Source organism: Schistocerca cancellata, chromosome 1 (assembly GCF_023864275.1).
Source record: "Schistocerca cancellata isolate TAMUIC-IGC-003103 chromosome 1, iqSchCanc2.1, whole genome shotgun sequence".
Lineage (NCBI taxonomy): Eukaryota > Metazoa > Arthropoda > Insecta > Orthoptera > Acrididae > Schistocerca > Schistocerca cancellata.
The window spans coordinates 819,109,841-819,124,740 of NC_064626.1; positions in this window are offsets into that span (position 1 = coordinate 819,109,841).

Genomic DNA, 14,900 nt, shown 5'->3' on the forward strand with positions numbered 1-14,900 from the left:
TGGAAAAAAGTGCAGGTCACTCCCATCTACAAGAAAGATAGCTGAAGTGATCCATAAATGTATCATCTAATATCTTGACACCCATTTGATATAGAATCTTCAAATCTATTCTCAGTTCAAATTTCCGAAACTATGTCATGTGAAACCTAACTTGCACTTTTCTCACATGACATTCTGAAAGCTACGGATCAAGGCAGTCAGTTAGATGATGTATTTCTCGATTTCCAAAAATCATTACTGCACCTACACTTATCAAGAGTATATGGATACATTAACACAATAAATTTTACTCATTTGAAATTGCTGAATAAGAAAAAAATTATTTTGTAGCTAGAAAACAGTACACAACATTAATTCACATTTAGAAAATCAACAAATCCCAGAGGTAGTACAACCTAAATGAACTTGTACCACTTAGCGCGAATGATGATCCACTGTGTCTGCCAGCGAGTAGTTGATGCAACGATGTGTTCTCTGATGGCAGTGCGGAGGTTGGTTGGCTGGTTTGAGGAAGGAGAACAAACAGCGAGGTCATTGGTCAGCAGTGCAGAGGCCGAGTAACACTAGCAGTAATGGGCATAAATGAGTTTATTGCTGCCTACAAGATAATTATTAGCATCTTCGTAATCTACTAGAGCACTTGACATGCTACTTATCATAAGTGAGTTTACTGTTGCTTAGTCCCATTTCTGTGTGGATGGTAGCTGGTGGTATGATGGTACAGAATGGCCAAGGATTATGCCCAGAGACATTGCACCACAGTAAATTTTTGATCCTGCTAGAGGTACTTTTATGAACTGAGTCCCTTTTCTCCATTTGCCATGAGTTCTTGTAGCTATCCATTGGCTGCTTGTGCTGCATTGAATGTATTAAAGCAAAATAGTTGGCAACTATGTTATCTGCCCTCTAATGTTTCTCAAATCTGTAGTAAAACAATGAATAAGTTCTAATTGCTAAAATTACTTTGGGAGGAGAGAGTTTCCTTAGTCCTTTTGAAAGCAAAAGTATTTGATCTGTGATCTGTGCATATTGCCAACAGCTATGCTTCCATGTATGGGTGGAAGGCTGGATGGTCTGGGATATTATGAGCTACTCCCAGTCATAAGCTCTCCACCTGGTCTGAGTATCAATCAGCTTATGGAAAAAAAACTGGGGGTTACCAGGCCCTGTTAACTTTATAATGGAGTGCCATGTGCCAGCCGATTGCCAGCTCGCTAGTGTCAACACTCACAGCAAGAAGATCCGCTTGTACCGGGTGTAACAAGAGGAGTTTTGCATAGGCTGGCTTTTACCTGTGTTAAAGCTCACTGCAGTTCATGTTTTGTATGACATTGATTTTCTCCTTAAGGAGAAAGATGTCTGATGCAGAAACTGTGTGGCCTAAGAATTGCATTAGTCATTTCTAGAGCACGCACTTGCCATCATTCAGAATCAAACTGTAACCTGCCAGGGTATTAAATAAATTCATAAATGTTCCAATTCATAAATGTTCTTCATCTTCCACTGCTATTCGTGAAAAGACCAGTACCGTCATCCAGAGGAGTGAAACAAAACAATAATTCATGCAGCACTTTGTCTGAAAAACGTTGCCAGGATTGCAAAGCGTTTTTTGCCTAGAGGGTGTTCATAGATATTTGAGCAGGCCACAAGGTGTTGTTACCACTGTCTTTGGAATATCGTGTGGCACCACCAGCACTTGGTAAGTTTTGTTGAATTCTAATAATGGTTGCACCAGCTAGTGCACTCATTAAAACTTTAATATTGGGAATGAGGTAGTGACACATTTTGGAGAGATGTTTTATGGTGTGTCACTGAAACCACATATTTTCATCATACGCAAGTATGAATACAAAGACCAGCGAAAACAGCATTCTAACTTTGCAAACACTTAAATCGATGTGGCAGCTGTTGGCCATTCATACTGCAGGACATGTGACCTCAAGGAAACATCAGTATTTTGTCACATGAGCACACAAAAGTCATAACGATGCAGCACAAATACAACAGAATAGTAAATGTCTGAGGTTAATATGCGAATAGTACGGTATTATGCAAAGCCATGCCTTCACATACCTTGAATAGAATGGAGAATAGAGTGGCTGGATTTCTTGAAATTTTTTCACCAAAAATTATACAGAAAAACTGCAAGCATGGAATTGTAGCTGCCATTCATGCCTGCAATTATTTATGAAAGAACTATTCCACAGGTAAAGTTTACCCACCTAAAAAAAAAAAAAAAGTTATGTAACAATTGTTTCTAGTGATAAGCTCTGAGGAACGTATACTCAGTTATACAACTCAAAAAAGACTGGTATTTTTGCCAACTCATGAAAATGGAATGACCTGTCAGATCCACAAAGTTCACACTATGGTTCAATTGTAAGTTCCTAATACCTTCAGAACCTAGTGTGTCAAATGATTTCCAGCAGTCACTTATGATTGTTACCCCAGGGAGGATCTCTTCCTTGAGCTATCAAGACATCCTCAGTCTGTGCTTCCACAGGCAGAAGGAAGATTTTTGTAGAGCCTTGTTGAATTCCACCATACACTGACTGTTCAAGGATTTTATGGCCTTATTGTGTTTCCTTTTACTAAATTCCTTCTCATCTAGTTCAATGGTGACTCTTTGTCTACCCTAACTGTTGTGAATTGTTAATCACATACTTGATAGACATTTCACAACAGAAAGAAGATGAGTCAGTCACCATACATGTAGAGAAGGCAAAATGTGAGATATGTCTCTCAATCTTCAGATAAGTCATGAACATCCACATGGTGCAGAAGTCAGACATTTTTCTGTCTGTGATATGTGAGTTACCAAATCAAGTAACAGTATCAGTAATCATAAATAAATAAATAAGAATAATGAATAAGGTCAATCTTTTATTATATTTATTTTATTCAATAAACTTAACTTATAATATTTAGTGTGTTGATATGAGAAGAATTGGACTAACATTTCCTTTGGCCCAGTGTCACAGAAGTAAAGGTATGTCAACACATTGCCGAGTACTGAGTTGTGATTAATTATCATTCATAACATTCATGTGGCTTGTAAGAGTATTAAATCATCCTGTCATTCACTTGTCACAACACAGTGTCCTGTGTTATGGGTGACTGACAAAAGCCAGCTGAGGTATTTATCATGTTGATTTAAGTGTTTGCGAAGCTAACATGCTTTATTTGGTAGTTTTCATATTTAAACTTTGCAAATTATGAAAATATGCAGTTTAATGGTATATCACATGAAAGATCTCTCCAAAATGCATCATTTTTAGTATGGTTTGTTGTGCTGAACTGTCGGGAAGTGTGACATCGACAGATTACCATAGTACCCAATTTATGCCCTTTAAAGATATGCAAAACAAAATTACAAAAAATACAAGTTTCATTTCAATTCTCCATAAACCTTTCATTCCAGTTCCATCATTCATACACCTTCTTCCTCCATCTTGACAGTCCACTCATTATCGACCTGTTGGTGGTTCCCAACCAACAGCTTTCACTTGCCATACATGCTGTTCTTGTGTGACTTACAAATGTCTCATTCAGTTTTAAGTTGCCGTAGATTTTACCTGTAAACAACATTTCTGCACTGACCACCTACTACGTGAGCATGTAGAACACCTTGCACTTGGAGACCAAAGGGTTAAGACAATATTCTTGTTCCGTACAATAGAAAAATTTTCATCATTTCTCCGATTGGTGGCAAATGAAGCATGCTTAGTGTTTATGGTACTGGAGGACTGGTTGTTGTGCTGACCAGCTGACCTCAAAAACCAACAATGTCACCAAACCTAAACCAAACCAAGATAGTCCAAGTTTTCTAAGGGCTCAAGTGCACATGTGGCTCAATGAGTGCCATGAATTAGATGAGTTATATTCTATAGTTCATTTTCAGTTAAAGGTTTCACAAGAACATAAACATTGGCTTCCTTACATTGTTAGATAATATAGAACTGCAAATAAATTAAATGGAAAATATACCATTTTTTGATGTGTTCAACTTATTAGATTTAAAAAGTCAGTTAAAAGTTATACTCTTACTCCAAAATTTTTTTCAGTAAGACAAGAACTCAAACAAAAATTAAAAATGCTTTTGACACTTTCCAGTCATTGCTCAAAATAAAGGGCAAATCCCCATTCAAATCATGAATTGTGCAGTCCATCAGTATATGGTGAACTGGTACCTGTAGGTCTACATGACAAGCACTGCACATTAGTGGCTCTTCCCACTGGAGAAGAAATCCATGTATCAAGGGACAGTTACCACACTGGTGATGTGTTAGGACTTTGTCTTGCCTCACTGTCTAGAAACAGCTATGCCACCACTGGATAGTCAATTTTATCAGTCACATGTTATTGTTCCTAACCTGCAGCCAAATTTCTCCCAGTGTTCATAACAGTGAGCTGGTATTAATCACGGTTCTGTTACTACGCTCCTGGAAATGGAAAAAAGAACACATTGACACCGGTGTGTCAGACCCACCATACTTGCTCCGGACACTGCGAGAGGGCTGTACAAGCAATGATCACACACACGGCACAGCGGACACACCAGGAACCGCGGTGTTGGCCGTCGAATGGCGCTACCTGCGCAGCATTTGTGCACCGCCGCCGTCAGTGTCAGCCAGTTTACCGTGGCATACGGATCTCCATCACAGTCTTTAACACTGGTAGCATGCCGCGACAGCGTGGACGTGAACCGTATGTGCAGTTGACGGACTTTGAGCGAGGGCGTATAGTGGGCATGCGGGAGGCCGGGTGGACGTACCGCCGAATTGCTCAACACGTGGGGCGTGAGGTCTCCACAGTACATCGATGTTGTCGCCAGTGGTCGGCGGAAGGTGCACGTGCCCGTCGACCTGGGACCGAACCGCAGCGACGCACGGATGCACGCCAAGACCGTAGGATCCTACGCTGTGCCGTAGGGGACCGCACCGCCACTTCCCAGCAAATTAGGGACACTGTTGCTCCTGGGGTATCGGCGAGGACCATTCGCAACCGTCTCCATGAAGCTGGGCTACGGTCCCGCACACCGTTAGGCCATCTTCCGCTCACGCCCCAACATCGTGCAGCCCGCCTCCAGTGGTGTCGCGACAGGTGTGAATAGAGGGACGAATGGAGACGTGTCGTCTTCAGCGATGAGAGTCGCTTCTGCCTTGGTGTCAATGATGGTCGTATGCGTGTTTGGCGCCGTGCAGGTGAGCGCCACAATCAGGACTGCATACGACCGAGGCACACAGGGCCAACACCCGGCATCATGGTGTGGGGAGCGATCTCCTACACTGGCCGTACACCACTGGTGATCGTCGAGGGGACACTGAATAGTGCACGGTACATCCAAACCGTCATCGAACCCATCGTTCTACCATTCCTAGACCGGCAAGGGAACTTGCTGTTCCAACAGGACAATGCACGTCCGCATGTATCCCGTGCCACCCAACGTGCTCTAGAAGGTGTAAGTCAACTACCCTGGCCAGCAAGATCTCCGGATCTGTCCCCCATTGAGCATGTTTGGGACTGGATGAAGCGTCGTCTCACGTGGTCTGCACGTCCAGCACGAACGCTGGTCCAACTGAGGCGCCAGGTGGAAATGGCATGGCAAGCCGTTTCACAGGACTACATCCAGCATCTCTACGATCGTCTCCATGGGAGAATAGCAGCCTGCATTGCTGCGAAAGGTGGATATACACTGTACTAGTGCCGACATTGTGCATGCTCTGTTGCCTGTGTCTATGTGCCTGTGGTTCTGTCAGTGTGATCATGTGATGTATCTGACCCCAGGAATGTGTCAATAAAGTTTCCCCTTCCTGGGACAATGAATTCACGGTGTTCTTATTTCAATTTCCAGGAGTGTATATTATGAGAAGGAAAGTTGCTACTCACCATATAGCAGAGATGGTGAGTCCCAGAAAAGCACAAGAAAAAAGACACTCACAATTAAAGCTTTCAACCATAAGGCCTTCATCAACAATAGACAAACACACGCACACACACGAACACAGTCTCAGGAAACTGAAACCACTGGTGTGTGCGTGTGTGTCTATTGTTGATGAAGACCTTAATGCCCGAAAGTGTTAATTATGAGACTCTTTTTGTTGTGCCTATCTGCGACTCAGCATTCCCGCTATATGGTGAGTAGCAACTTTCCTTCTCATAGTATTGCTACATTCCATCCTGGGTATTCCTTTGTTTTGTTACTGGCATCCTTAGCTGTCAAATTTGTTAACTGATTTCCCTGAATTTGCACATGCCCTTGTACCCAGTGGAATGATACCACAAGCTTCCCATTTTTTAAAGAGGAGGGAATCCCCTATTATAGATTTGTTTTCATCCTTAGTACATTTGCTAAAGAGTCTTGAATGGCATTCAGGAAAGCAAAACAGACAAGGAATTGTATGGTGAAGTGACATCTCATTGATTCAGTGCTACGGTGATCATGCCAACTTTGAATGGTAAATTCCTTTGGTAAGGAAAGACAACTGGACATCCAAAGTTATGCCCCTGATAAGATTCAGCTATCTATCCTATGAGACGGTTTCCTCATCATTTAAAAATGTAGGTGAACAGAGATATAAAAATATATTCTGAAGTACTTTTATTTTAGTGCTCTCATAAATCTAACACAAGTGTGGCCTCCTAAACAATGAAGGTAGTGCATGGTTCCTCTCTGGCATTTCATTCACATTTGAAGAGTAGAAGCGGAAAACTTTCTAAGCGCCAAATCTCACGTGTCAGGAGCATCGAAAAACAATTTATCTCTTTTTGTACATAACTTATTTGCACCCAGACAACTGCAAAGGAAGAAAAAAGGAAGACAGAATTTAAAGTCACATTGACATTGAGGCCATTAGAAATGGAGCACAAGCTCACGTTACTTTAAGGATAGGGAAGAAAATGTAAATCTGGATGGCTGGATTTGAAGCATCATCTTCCTGAATACGAGCCCACCATGCTAACCACTGAAAAAATAGAGAAGGTACTCTGATACCATAGAATTACGCTGCCTTCCTCACCAATGCAAAAAATAATAAGTTTCATGTGACAGAAATTTTGAATAAAGAATTAAGAAAGTTTCTGTTCCAAGTCTCAATAATACAGAGGCACTACATTTTTTTTGTGATAATACAACCAAAGAAATACAGCAGTAATATTTTAACTTGTAGAATTTTAGTCAATTAAAACCATTTCTCATTTTTTTACGAGAGCATAACGGAATGAAATTCATAAAAAAATCCCTGTGCATTGATTTCTGTTTATTTTATTTTATTTTTTTAATGGAACTCTATTCTTGGGATCAGATGTTGCAAATTTTACTGTATAATTTCCTGTGTTGAGCAGGAAGAAATGGGCTCATTGTCAACAGATCTTTGTTTTTCAACTGATAGAAATGGCTAGTATTTCTGACGAAGTAAGGCATGGCATACATCAACCATGCTCTTTACTCTTTTGCATGCATTGACATTTTTCCATTATTCTGTTTCAGAGTAAGAATTTTTAATGGCCTTAATCTTACATGCCTGCACTGACAACAATGTTTCAACAAAACCTTTAAAATCCAAGAAGTTATTTGTTTGTATTGGCATTACATGGAATGGGCTCATAGCTTTTTGGCACAAAGACCATGCACCTTCTAGAAATGAAAGTTTGAAACATTTTCTCCACTTGGAATGAGTCAAGGGGCATGCAGCAGAGTAAGATGAACACATCATCACTGAAAACGGGGTTTTAAAAAGAATGGCACTTGGAATACTTTCCATTTCCACTCTTCATTTAATGCCACTGAGTGAGCTTTGGCCAACTCTCAAGCTGCTCCAATAGAGGGCAAGTAGCATTAAGGGAGGATGCAACAGGAAGCCACACATTTTACACACTTTAGGCAGGAAGAATTCTTCATCCAGGAGGTCCATTTCACTTAAAATCTGTAGAAGGGACAGAGCATTTGTTTTCTTGTAAATATGTACTATGTATTCTTGTTTTAAGGCACATATACAGCCTTTACAATCCCCTCACTATGGGATGAAATGTATAGGAAATCTCAAAGAAAGAATAAGATTTAACAGTGAATTGACAACAATGCCATTATGAGACTGTGCACAAGCTGAGAATGGGAAGAAAATAGACCACATCCCTCTGAAGGGAAACACCTTGGTGTTTACCATAAATGATTTAGGGAAAATATGGAAAACCTTAATTTGGGAGCTGGACTGCCGTTTAAATCTTACTCTTTGCAAATGTCAGTCTGGTGAGTTAATGACTGTGCAACCTCACTCATGCACCACGAGATGATGCCACCTGGTGGCAAGTGGCAGTTTACCAGCTCAGCATGAAGACTATAGGGCTGATCCTAAAAGCTCCTTTCGCCAGCCTGAATCCCATTGTGGTGAACAAAGCTGAATTACATATTTATCTATTTATTCTTCACATTACAGCCTATTATCTACAAATCTAATATAGGTCATACATTCAAATTTTTGTGGATGGTAATAAATATAAGTATTAATCATTTGTTTCTCAATTAAGATAATCAGTTTCTGAAAATATAATGTGACTGGATAGATAAAAAATCTACTCACCATGTGGTGGCAGGAGAACACATATATAAAGGTATTAAAGTTTGCAAGCTTATGGAGCCAGTGGCTCCTTCTCCTGGTAGAAGGATAGAAGGGGAAGGAAGAGAGGGGAATGAAAAGGACTGGTGAGGTTTAGGAAAAGGGGCAGCGTGAAGCAAAGTCACTCAGACTGTAGATGAGTCCGTTGTTATTTACAAATTTGCATATAACAGTTTGTTTACAGTTCACTACACTCCAGAGCCTTTTCCCAATCGTCTTTTGCTGATTTATTTCCAAATTTGGCAGCAACTTTATTTCCCGATCTCCACTTACCTTGCTTATACGCAATCCTTTCACATTTCTGTGCGTTTGTTTTTTGTCAAACCACTCTGATCAACTTTGACTGCCATCTCCTACATTAATGTATACGCCAAACACAATAGGTTACATTTTCTCCAGTGACTTCCTCTTTCTGTTGGCCCAGTTTTTAAAAATTTGTCTGTTTTCATGACTTTCCCAATCAATTTTTTTTTCTTTTCCAAACATAATATTTTATATCATATGGACCACCTTTCTGGTGAGAAATTCTTGCTGACTCATTACTTCTTGTTACCCCTGCCTGTTCTCACAATTTTTGTATGAGCTTTTTCAATTTTTTCCTTGTTTTTATTCTGTTTTTCTGTCTTTTTCCATTTTCTGCTTCTCCTTTTTGCCATCCCCACCGTCTCTAATACTCCAAACCCTCCTTTTTTGCCATGATGAATCCCATCATGTATTGCATCTTTTCCTTCTGAAAACATTCTTTCGCACTATTAAAACTAAGGTCCCACATTCTGTTTCTTGAAATGATGCTTGTCCCTGTGAATTACTCCCAAAGGCTGAACATTGAAAGTCCCGGTTTCTGGATGTAATCCTGCTCTATACCAGCCTCTTTTACAGCAATCTCTTGCACTTACCCAGATAATCTGTGACCTATATGCTTCATTTGCCAATTCCCACTCTCCTTCTACAAGAATTTGTCTTTCCTTCTCATCCCATATGATAAGTCTCTTGACCTGAGGTTCTGGATGACTTTTCTGAACTCTACCCTTTTTCCTTCATTCCTCTTCGTTCCCCTTCAACCTTTCTGCCAGAAAAAGCAGAAGGAACCACTGGCTCTCAAAACTTGCAAACTTTAATAACCGCTTGGTTATTTGTTTATGGTACTTATAAATATTTTAAAAAATGATAATTCTACAAAAGTTCTACAACTACGATTATTCTCTACCACTACAAAATTACAATAAAAAACTTAACCAATTACCCAGCTATTAATACTACATTAACTTATTATCATGCATCTAAACTGTTCATGTTTGTTTCCGATGCTGGTTCTGCCCTCATACTGTCCTGGTCAACAGCCATTGGCTGCTGGATTCCTCGGGATTAAGGTTAGAACATCAGCAGTGTTTCCACTTAACAAGCGATACCATGTTTCACTGTAATGTCTTAGAATTCACACGTCTGTGATCATTTGTACCAAAGTAATGTAGATTCTTGAAAAACCATGACATTCTGTGGTTGCCGATCTCAGTTGTCTTCTCTCCAACCGATAGTATCTCATCTAGCTGGGATGGCAGCATGCTGCTGTGCAGTTGAGTGACTCATAAAGTTTTCCTTGGCCTTCCTCAATACTGCAGCTGCAGTATCATCTAAGATGTGCCAGTTGACTCATTCCTCAATGCTGTTCTGGGATCCAGCATCCTCTATGCATTACAATCATTACCTACTCCATTTTCACGGACTGCACAGTCCCATAATGTATGGCCTGGAGTGCCCACATTGTTGCAGGTGCAACTATCATTAATCTGCTTCTTGATTTTGTACAGGTAAGTAGCATACCCGCCATTACGTCAGGTAATGTATCAGGCCATTCGACAGCTGAAGAAGTCTCTGTTTCTCTCTCTCCCTGATGTTAGAGAGAAATTTGCATGTCCACTTTGAGTGCCTGAAGACTTCCATTCATTTTTCCACAGCTGCAATATGTGAACTTTTATTAACTTTATTGTTCTGGTGTCAGTTCCAAGTATGCTTTGTACTTCCATTTCATTGCCTTTCTTTAACCAATGAAGTGATCACCTTTTCCTAACTCCAAATCCAGTGAGCCTATTCCAAGATTTATTAACAATGCATCATTCAGGGTAATGTAGCAGGTGCCTGTTAATCTTAGCAGCACTCCTCACTGAACTCTTCAGGATAATGAAGCTATCTGCCTACACAAGTTCCAATCTATGAGCCCATCACTTGTCCTACAACTGATGCTAATATAGATTCATGGTATGCTCTGACAGTGTTCAAGGGAGGTCAGAATTTCCTATTTGTGAAGGTTATATAATTTTGTTCATTATGTTAGTACCTTTTCTGCCTGCCTCCTGTATACAATGTGCAATGTCATGACATTTTGCTGCTTCTAATAGTTACATCATTTAATTTTATCTTAGGATTTCTTGCTTGATTGTGGCCTGAGTTACCAGAGTTGGCGGTCATGTGTGTCTGAGGTGTGCTTGCTTATGTGAATGAATGGCATGTGTTTCTCTTTTTCTGATGAAGACTGAGGCCAGAAGTTTATGTGTAAGTGTCTTTTAATTGTGCCTGACTGCAGGTTAGTGTGTTATTTTTATGGTAAGTAGCAATCTAGATTTTTCTACTATGTGGATATTTCTACCTGGAGTTTCCATCGTTAGATTCCCTTTCAGCAAGAGATACATGGTTTTGTAATGTGCCAGTAACAATTTGACACTTGTACACCATCCTTCAAGCTCGTGGAGTGTTGCATTACATTTATCATACATAATTCTTCTGGAGTCACCACTTACAATGAACAGCACTTTTTTTAATGACACTACCACCATTTGACTGCAATAATTTTTATTTTATTGTTATATGATCCATGTTTCAGCCTTAGGACTTGTATTTCATACCAGCTGGATGTCTTTTGACATATAAGTTTTTGTACTTGGCAATTGCATAAGACCAAAATTTAGAACATATAACAATAAAATTAAAATTATTACAATCAAATGGCAGCAGCACCACTCAAAAAATTTACCGTGACTGTGGCTTCAGCCAAAACAAAAATTATGAAATGAACAGCATGTCATCTGCGAATGCTATCAGTCCACTTACATCACTGCTATCATGCAACTTCCATAATATGGGTTCCAATGTCATATCCCAAAACTCTGGGCCACATTGTGGTCCCTGCAGACAGTCTTTTGTTATGGTCTTCGTGATTTCCTTTCCTAGGCATATTAAAGTTGCATACCTCCTGTGGTAATAGCATCTCAGACAGTTATAAAGTGCCTCTGGACACTCCAACTCCTAAGGTGACCAAAGAAAGATGGCCCATAGGTTACTGAATCTGCTAGTAATATCAATCATCATTGCTTAAGTGTATGTAAAACCAGTATCTGTCACTAATGAGATGCCTTATTAATTGTGTCTTCAGTTGACTTGCCTCTTCTAACCCATACTGATGAGGGCTCATCTCTTGTAGTAGTCTATGATCTTGTGATCTTTTGCATAATAGTTTTCCAAACTGTTGAATCATATAGTGTATACCCATAGTCCAGATCATATAGATCATAGTCCAGACAATATCACACAAAAGCCATGCTGAACTGTAGCAGACATGCTCTTCCACACCCCCAAATCCTATGGCCAAGGCACTTTAGGGACTGGGTCTTGTATCTTTTAGGCCTTTTACTCCGGCTTTCATGTGTCTGATAACTATGTCTGTTTCTCATTGAGTGATGCAAGTAACTCACTGAATTTTGAAAATGGTAGGAGCTGGTCTTGTACATAGCTCAGATGAATTGAAGTGTGGCATGAGAGCAATGGTCAATACAAACAGTCTTTCTCTGATGAGAACTTGAAACCACAACACTTGGCACATTCCTCCAATATGTTAACTGTCAACCAAGGAGTCAAGTCTCAATTTCAATAACCCATGCTAGCAGGAGTTCACCATGTGTTTAAGGTCTTTTCGTATGGCTAATAAGAGGGATGCTACTTGGACACATACAGCCTTTCCCATGCTTAAGGAGAAGAACTGACATTGCCTTCTTCCATGAAACTGAATATTGACCTCTCTGCCTGTTTGCTACCTAATTATTACAAACCATTGCGAAGGGCATTAGACAGAGCAGATCCCATCTCTGACTAGAACAGACAGTTGAATTCATCTTCGTGGTTGGAAATGAAATCCCACCTGTTAATAATTTTTCTGATGAGACAAAATCTGGGTCCTAGCTAGATGAGGCTGAAACTAGTGTAATGCTCTTTCATTGCTACTGTGACCATACTTATGAATTTAAAGTTGTTCTAACGGCTTCCCATACTTCAGTGTAACTGGTGATGGTCTTAATTGTCTCCTAGAACTATCGTCCTAGAACTATCACCCTACATTTGTTTTGTTCTTCCTAATAATGTGATTGAGAAAAGTGGTGGAGTGGTTAGCATACTGGACTCACATTCAGAATGATGGCATTTCACATCCACATCCAGATTAAGATTTAGTTTCCTGTGATTTCCCTAAACTGTTTCAGACAAATGCCAAGATGGTTCCTTTGAAGGGGCACAGCCGATTTCCTTCTCCATCCTCAACAAAAGCAAGTGGAGCTTGTGCTGTCTCTAATGACCTCATTGATGATGTGATGTAAAACCCTTTTCTTCTTTCCTAATAATGCGTGAGGCTTTTGGCCTCTGTGACCAAAAATTCAAGAGATTCTTTGTAGTCATTTGGTATCCGAACAGGATTTAAATTGCGATTGACGATGAGATTATTATAAATTAAACATGCAGCCACAGTCACAGATGGTATAGAACTCCAGTATGTACTTTTAAAATAATTCATTGTAGGACTTGCATTAATCCACTTTTGAGAAACCACAGGAAACTTAAATCTAAATGGCTGACAAGGATTTAAATCCTGCACCTTCAAATTATGGGTACAGTGCTTTAACCACTACACCATCTTGCTCAATAACCCTTGAAGAACCAAATGCTCTGATTGTAGAATAGTGCTCCTCACTTCACCAAAGGACAGGCTATCACCACAGATGGCCTAAATAGACACAGCAACGGCTTGATATATGTGTCATAATGTGATCCATAAATTCCTAGACTCTGCCACAAAGTTGAAAAACAGACAGTGGCTGTGTGCCATCCAATTTACTTAGTTGAACATCTATTTCAGCAACTCCTTTGGACACTGCTTGATTTGGTATGTGTATTCAAATCTGAAAGTAATCACTGGTGTTCAAATCATTAACCACTTTGAGCAGTCTCAATGAGGGTAGGGGAGCACATTGAGACTGATGATGGAGAATGATCCTGTAACAGTGTTGAAATGCATGCTTTCCCCCGTTTTCAGGATGGTGATGGGTCTATTAGTATGAATTTCTGAAGAGTTTGGCCCTGGAAGATATGAGGTAGAAGTCACACAGCATGATGTGTGGGCTTGAGTCTCCAAATAAAAAAATTGTTGAAATTGTTGTGTGACAACTGTCTAGGACCTTACACAAAGGAAAGTAATGCATGCATTGTTACAGCTATTGCTTGCAAGATTGCATTGATGGGGAGATGCTATGAGTGGTTTTCATCACTGACAACTATTAAAATGCCACATGCTGCTGCAGCCATTTTTCTTGGTATTTGATTCTGATGTCTTGAGAGTGGTAGTTTGCTAACAATAACATGCTGATACAGTTGGGTCATAATCATACAGAGTACTCAGTAGGACAACAAGCATACTTGTTGAAGAGAAAGTTGCTGTGCAGGAGCCATACTGGTTTAAAATATTTGGGTTTGAACTGTGACCTTTGAAGTAATTTGCTTGACATGGGTCATAAGAGTAATTCCTGCGATGGACATGTCAGTGTCTGGAAGCCTGCCAACTTTAATTGCTTTTATTCCCTAATGTTCTAATCTGATCCAGCATTATTCACTCATTAAGTGTGCAAAATGTGTGTATATTATTTTGTCTCCACGAATCATGGATCTTGCCGAGGTGGGGTGACTTGAGTACCTCCGTGCTACAGATAACTATCCCATAGTTGCAAATACATTGGAGGGATATCTGTAGAGAGACCAAACAAACACATGATTCCTGAAAAGGGGCAGCAGTGTTTTCAGTAGTTGCAGGGCCAATGATCTTGATAACTGACTAATCTGGTTTTGGACCATTAGCCAACATGATTTTGCTGTTAGTATTGCCTATGGCTGAAAGTAAGGGGAAACTACAGCCGTTACATTTCCCCACGACATGCAGCTCTACTGTAAGGGTAAATGATGATGGCATCCTCA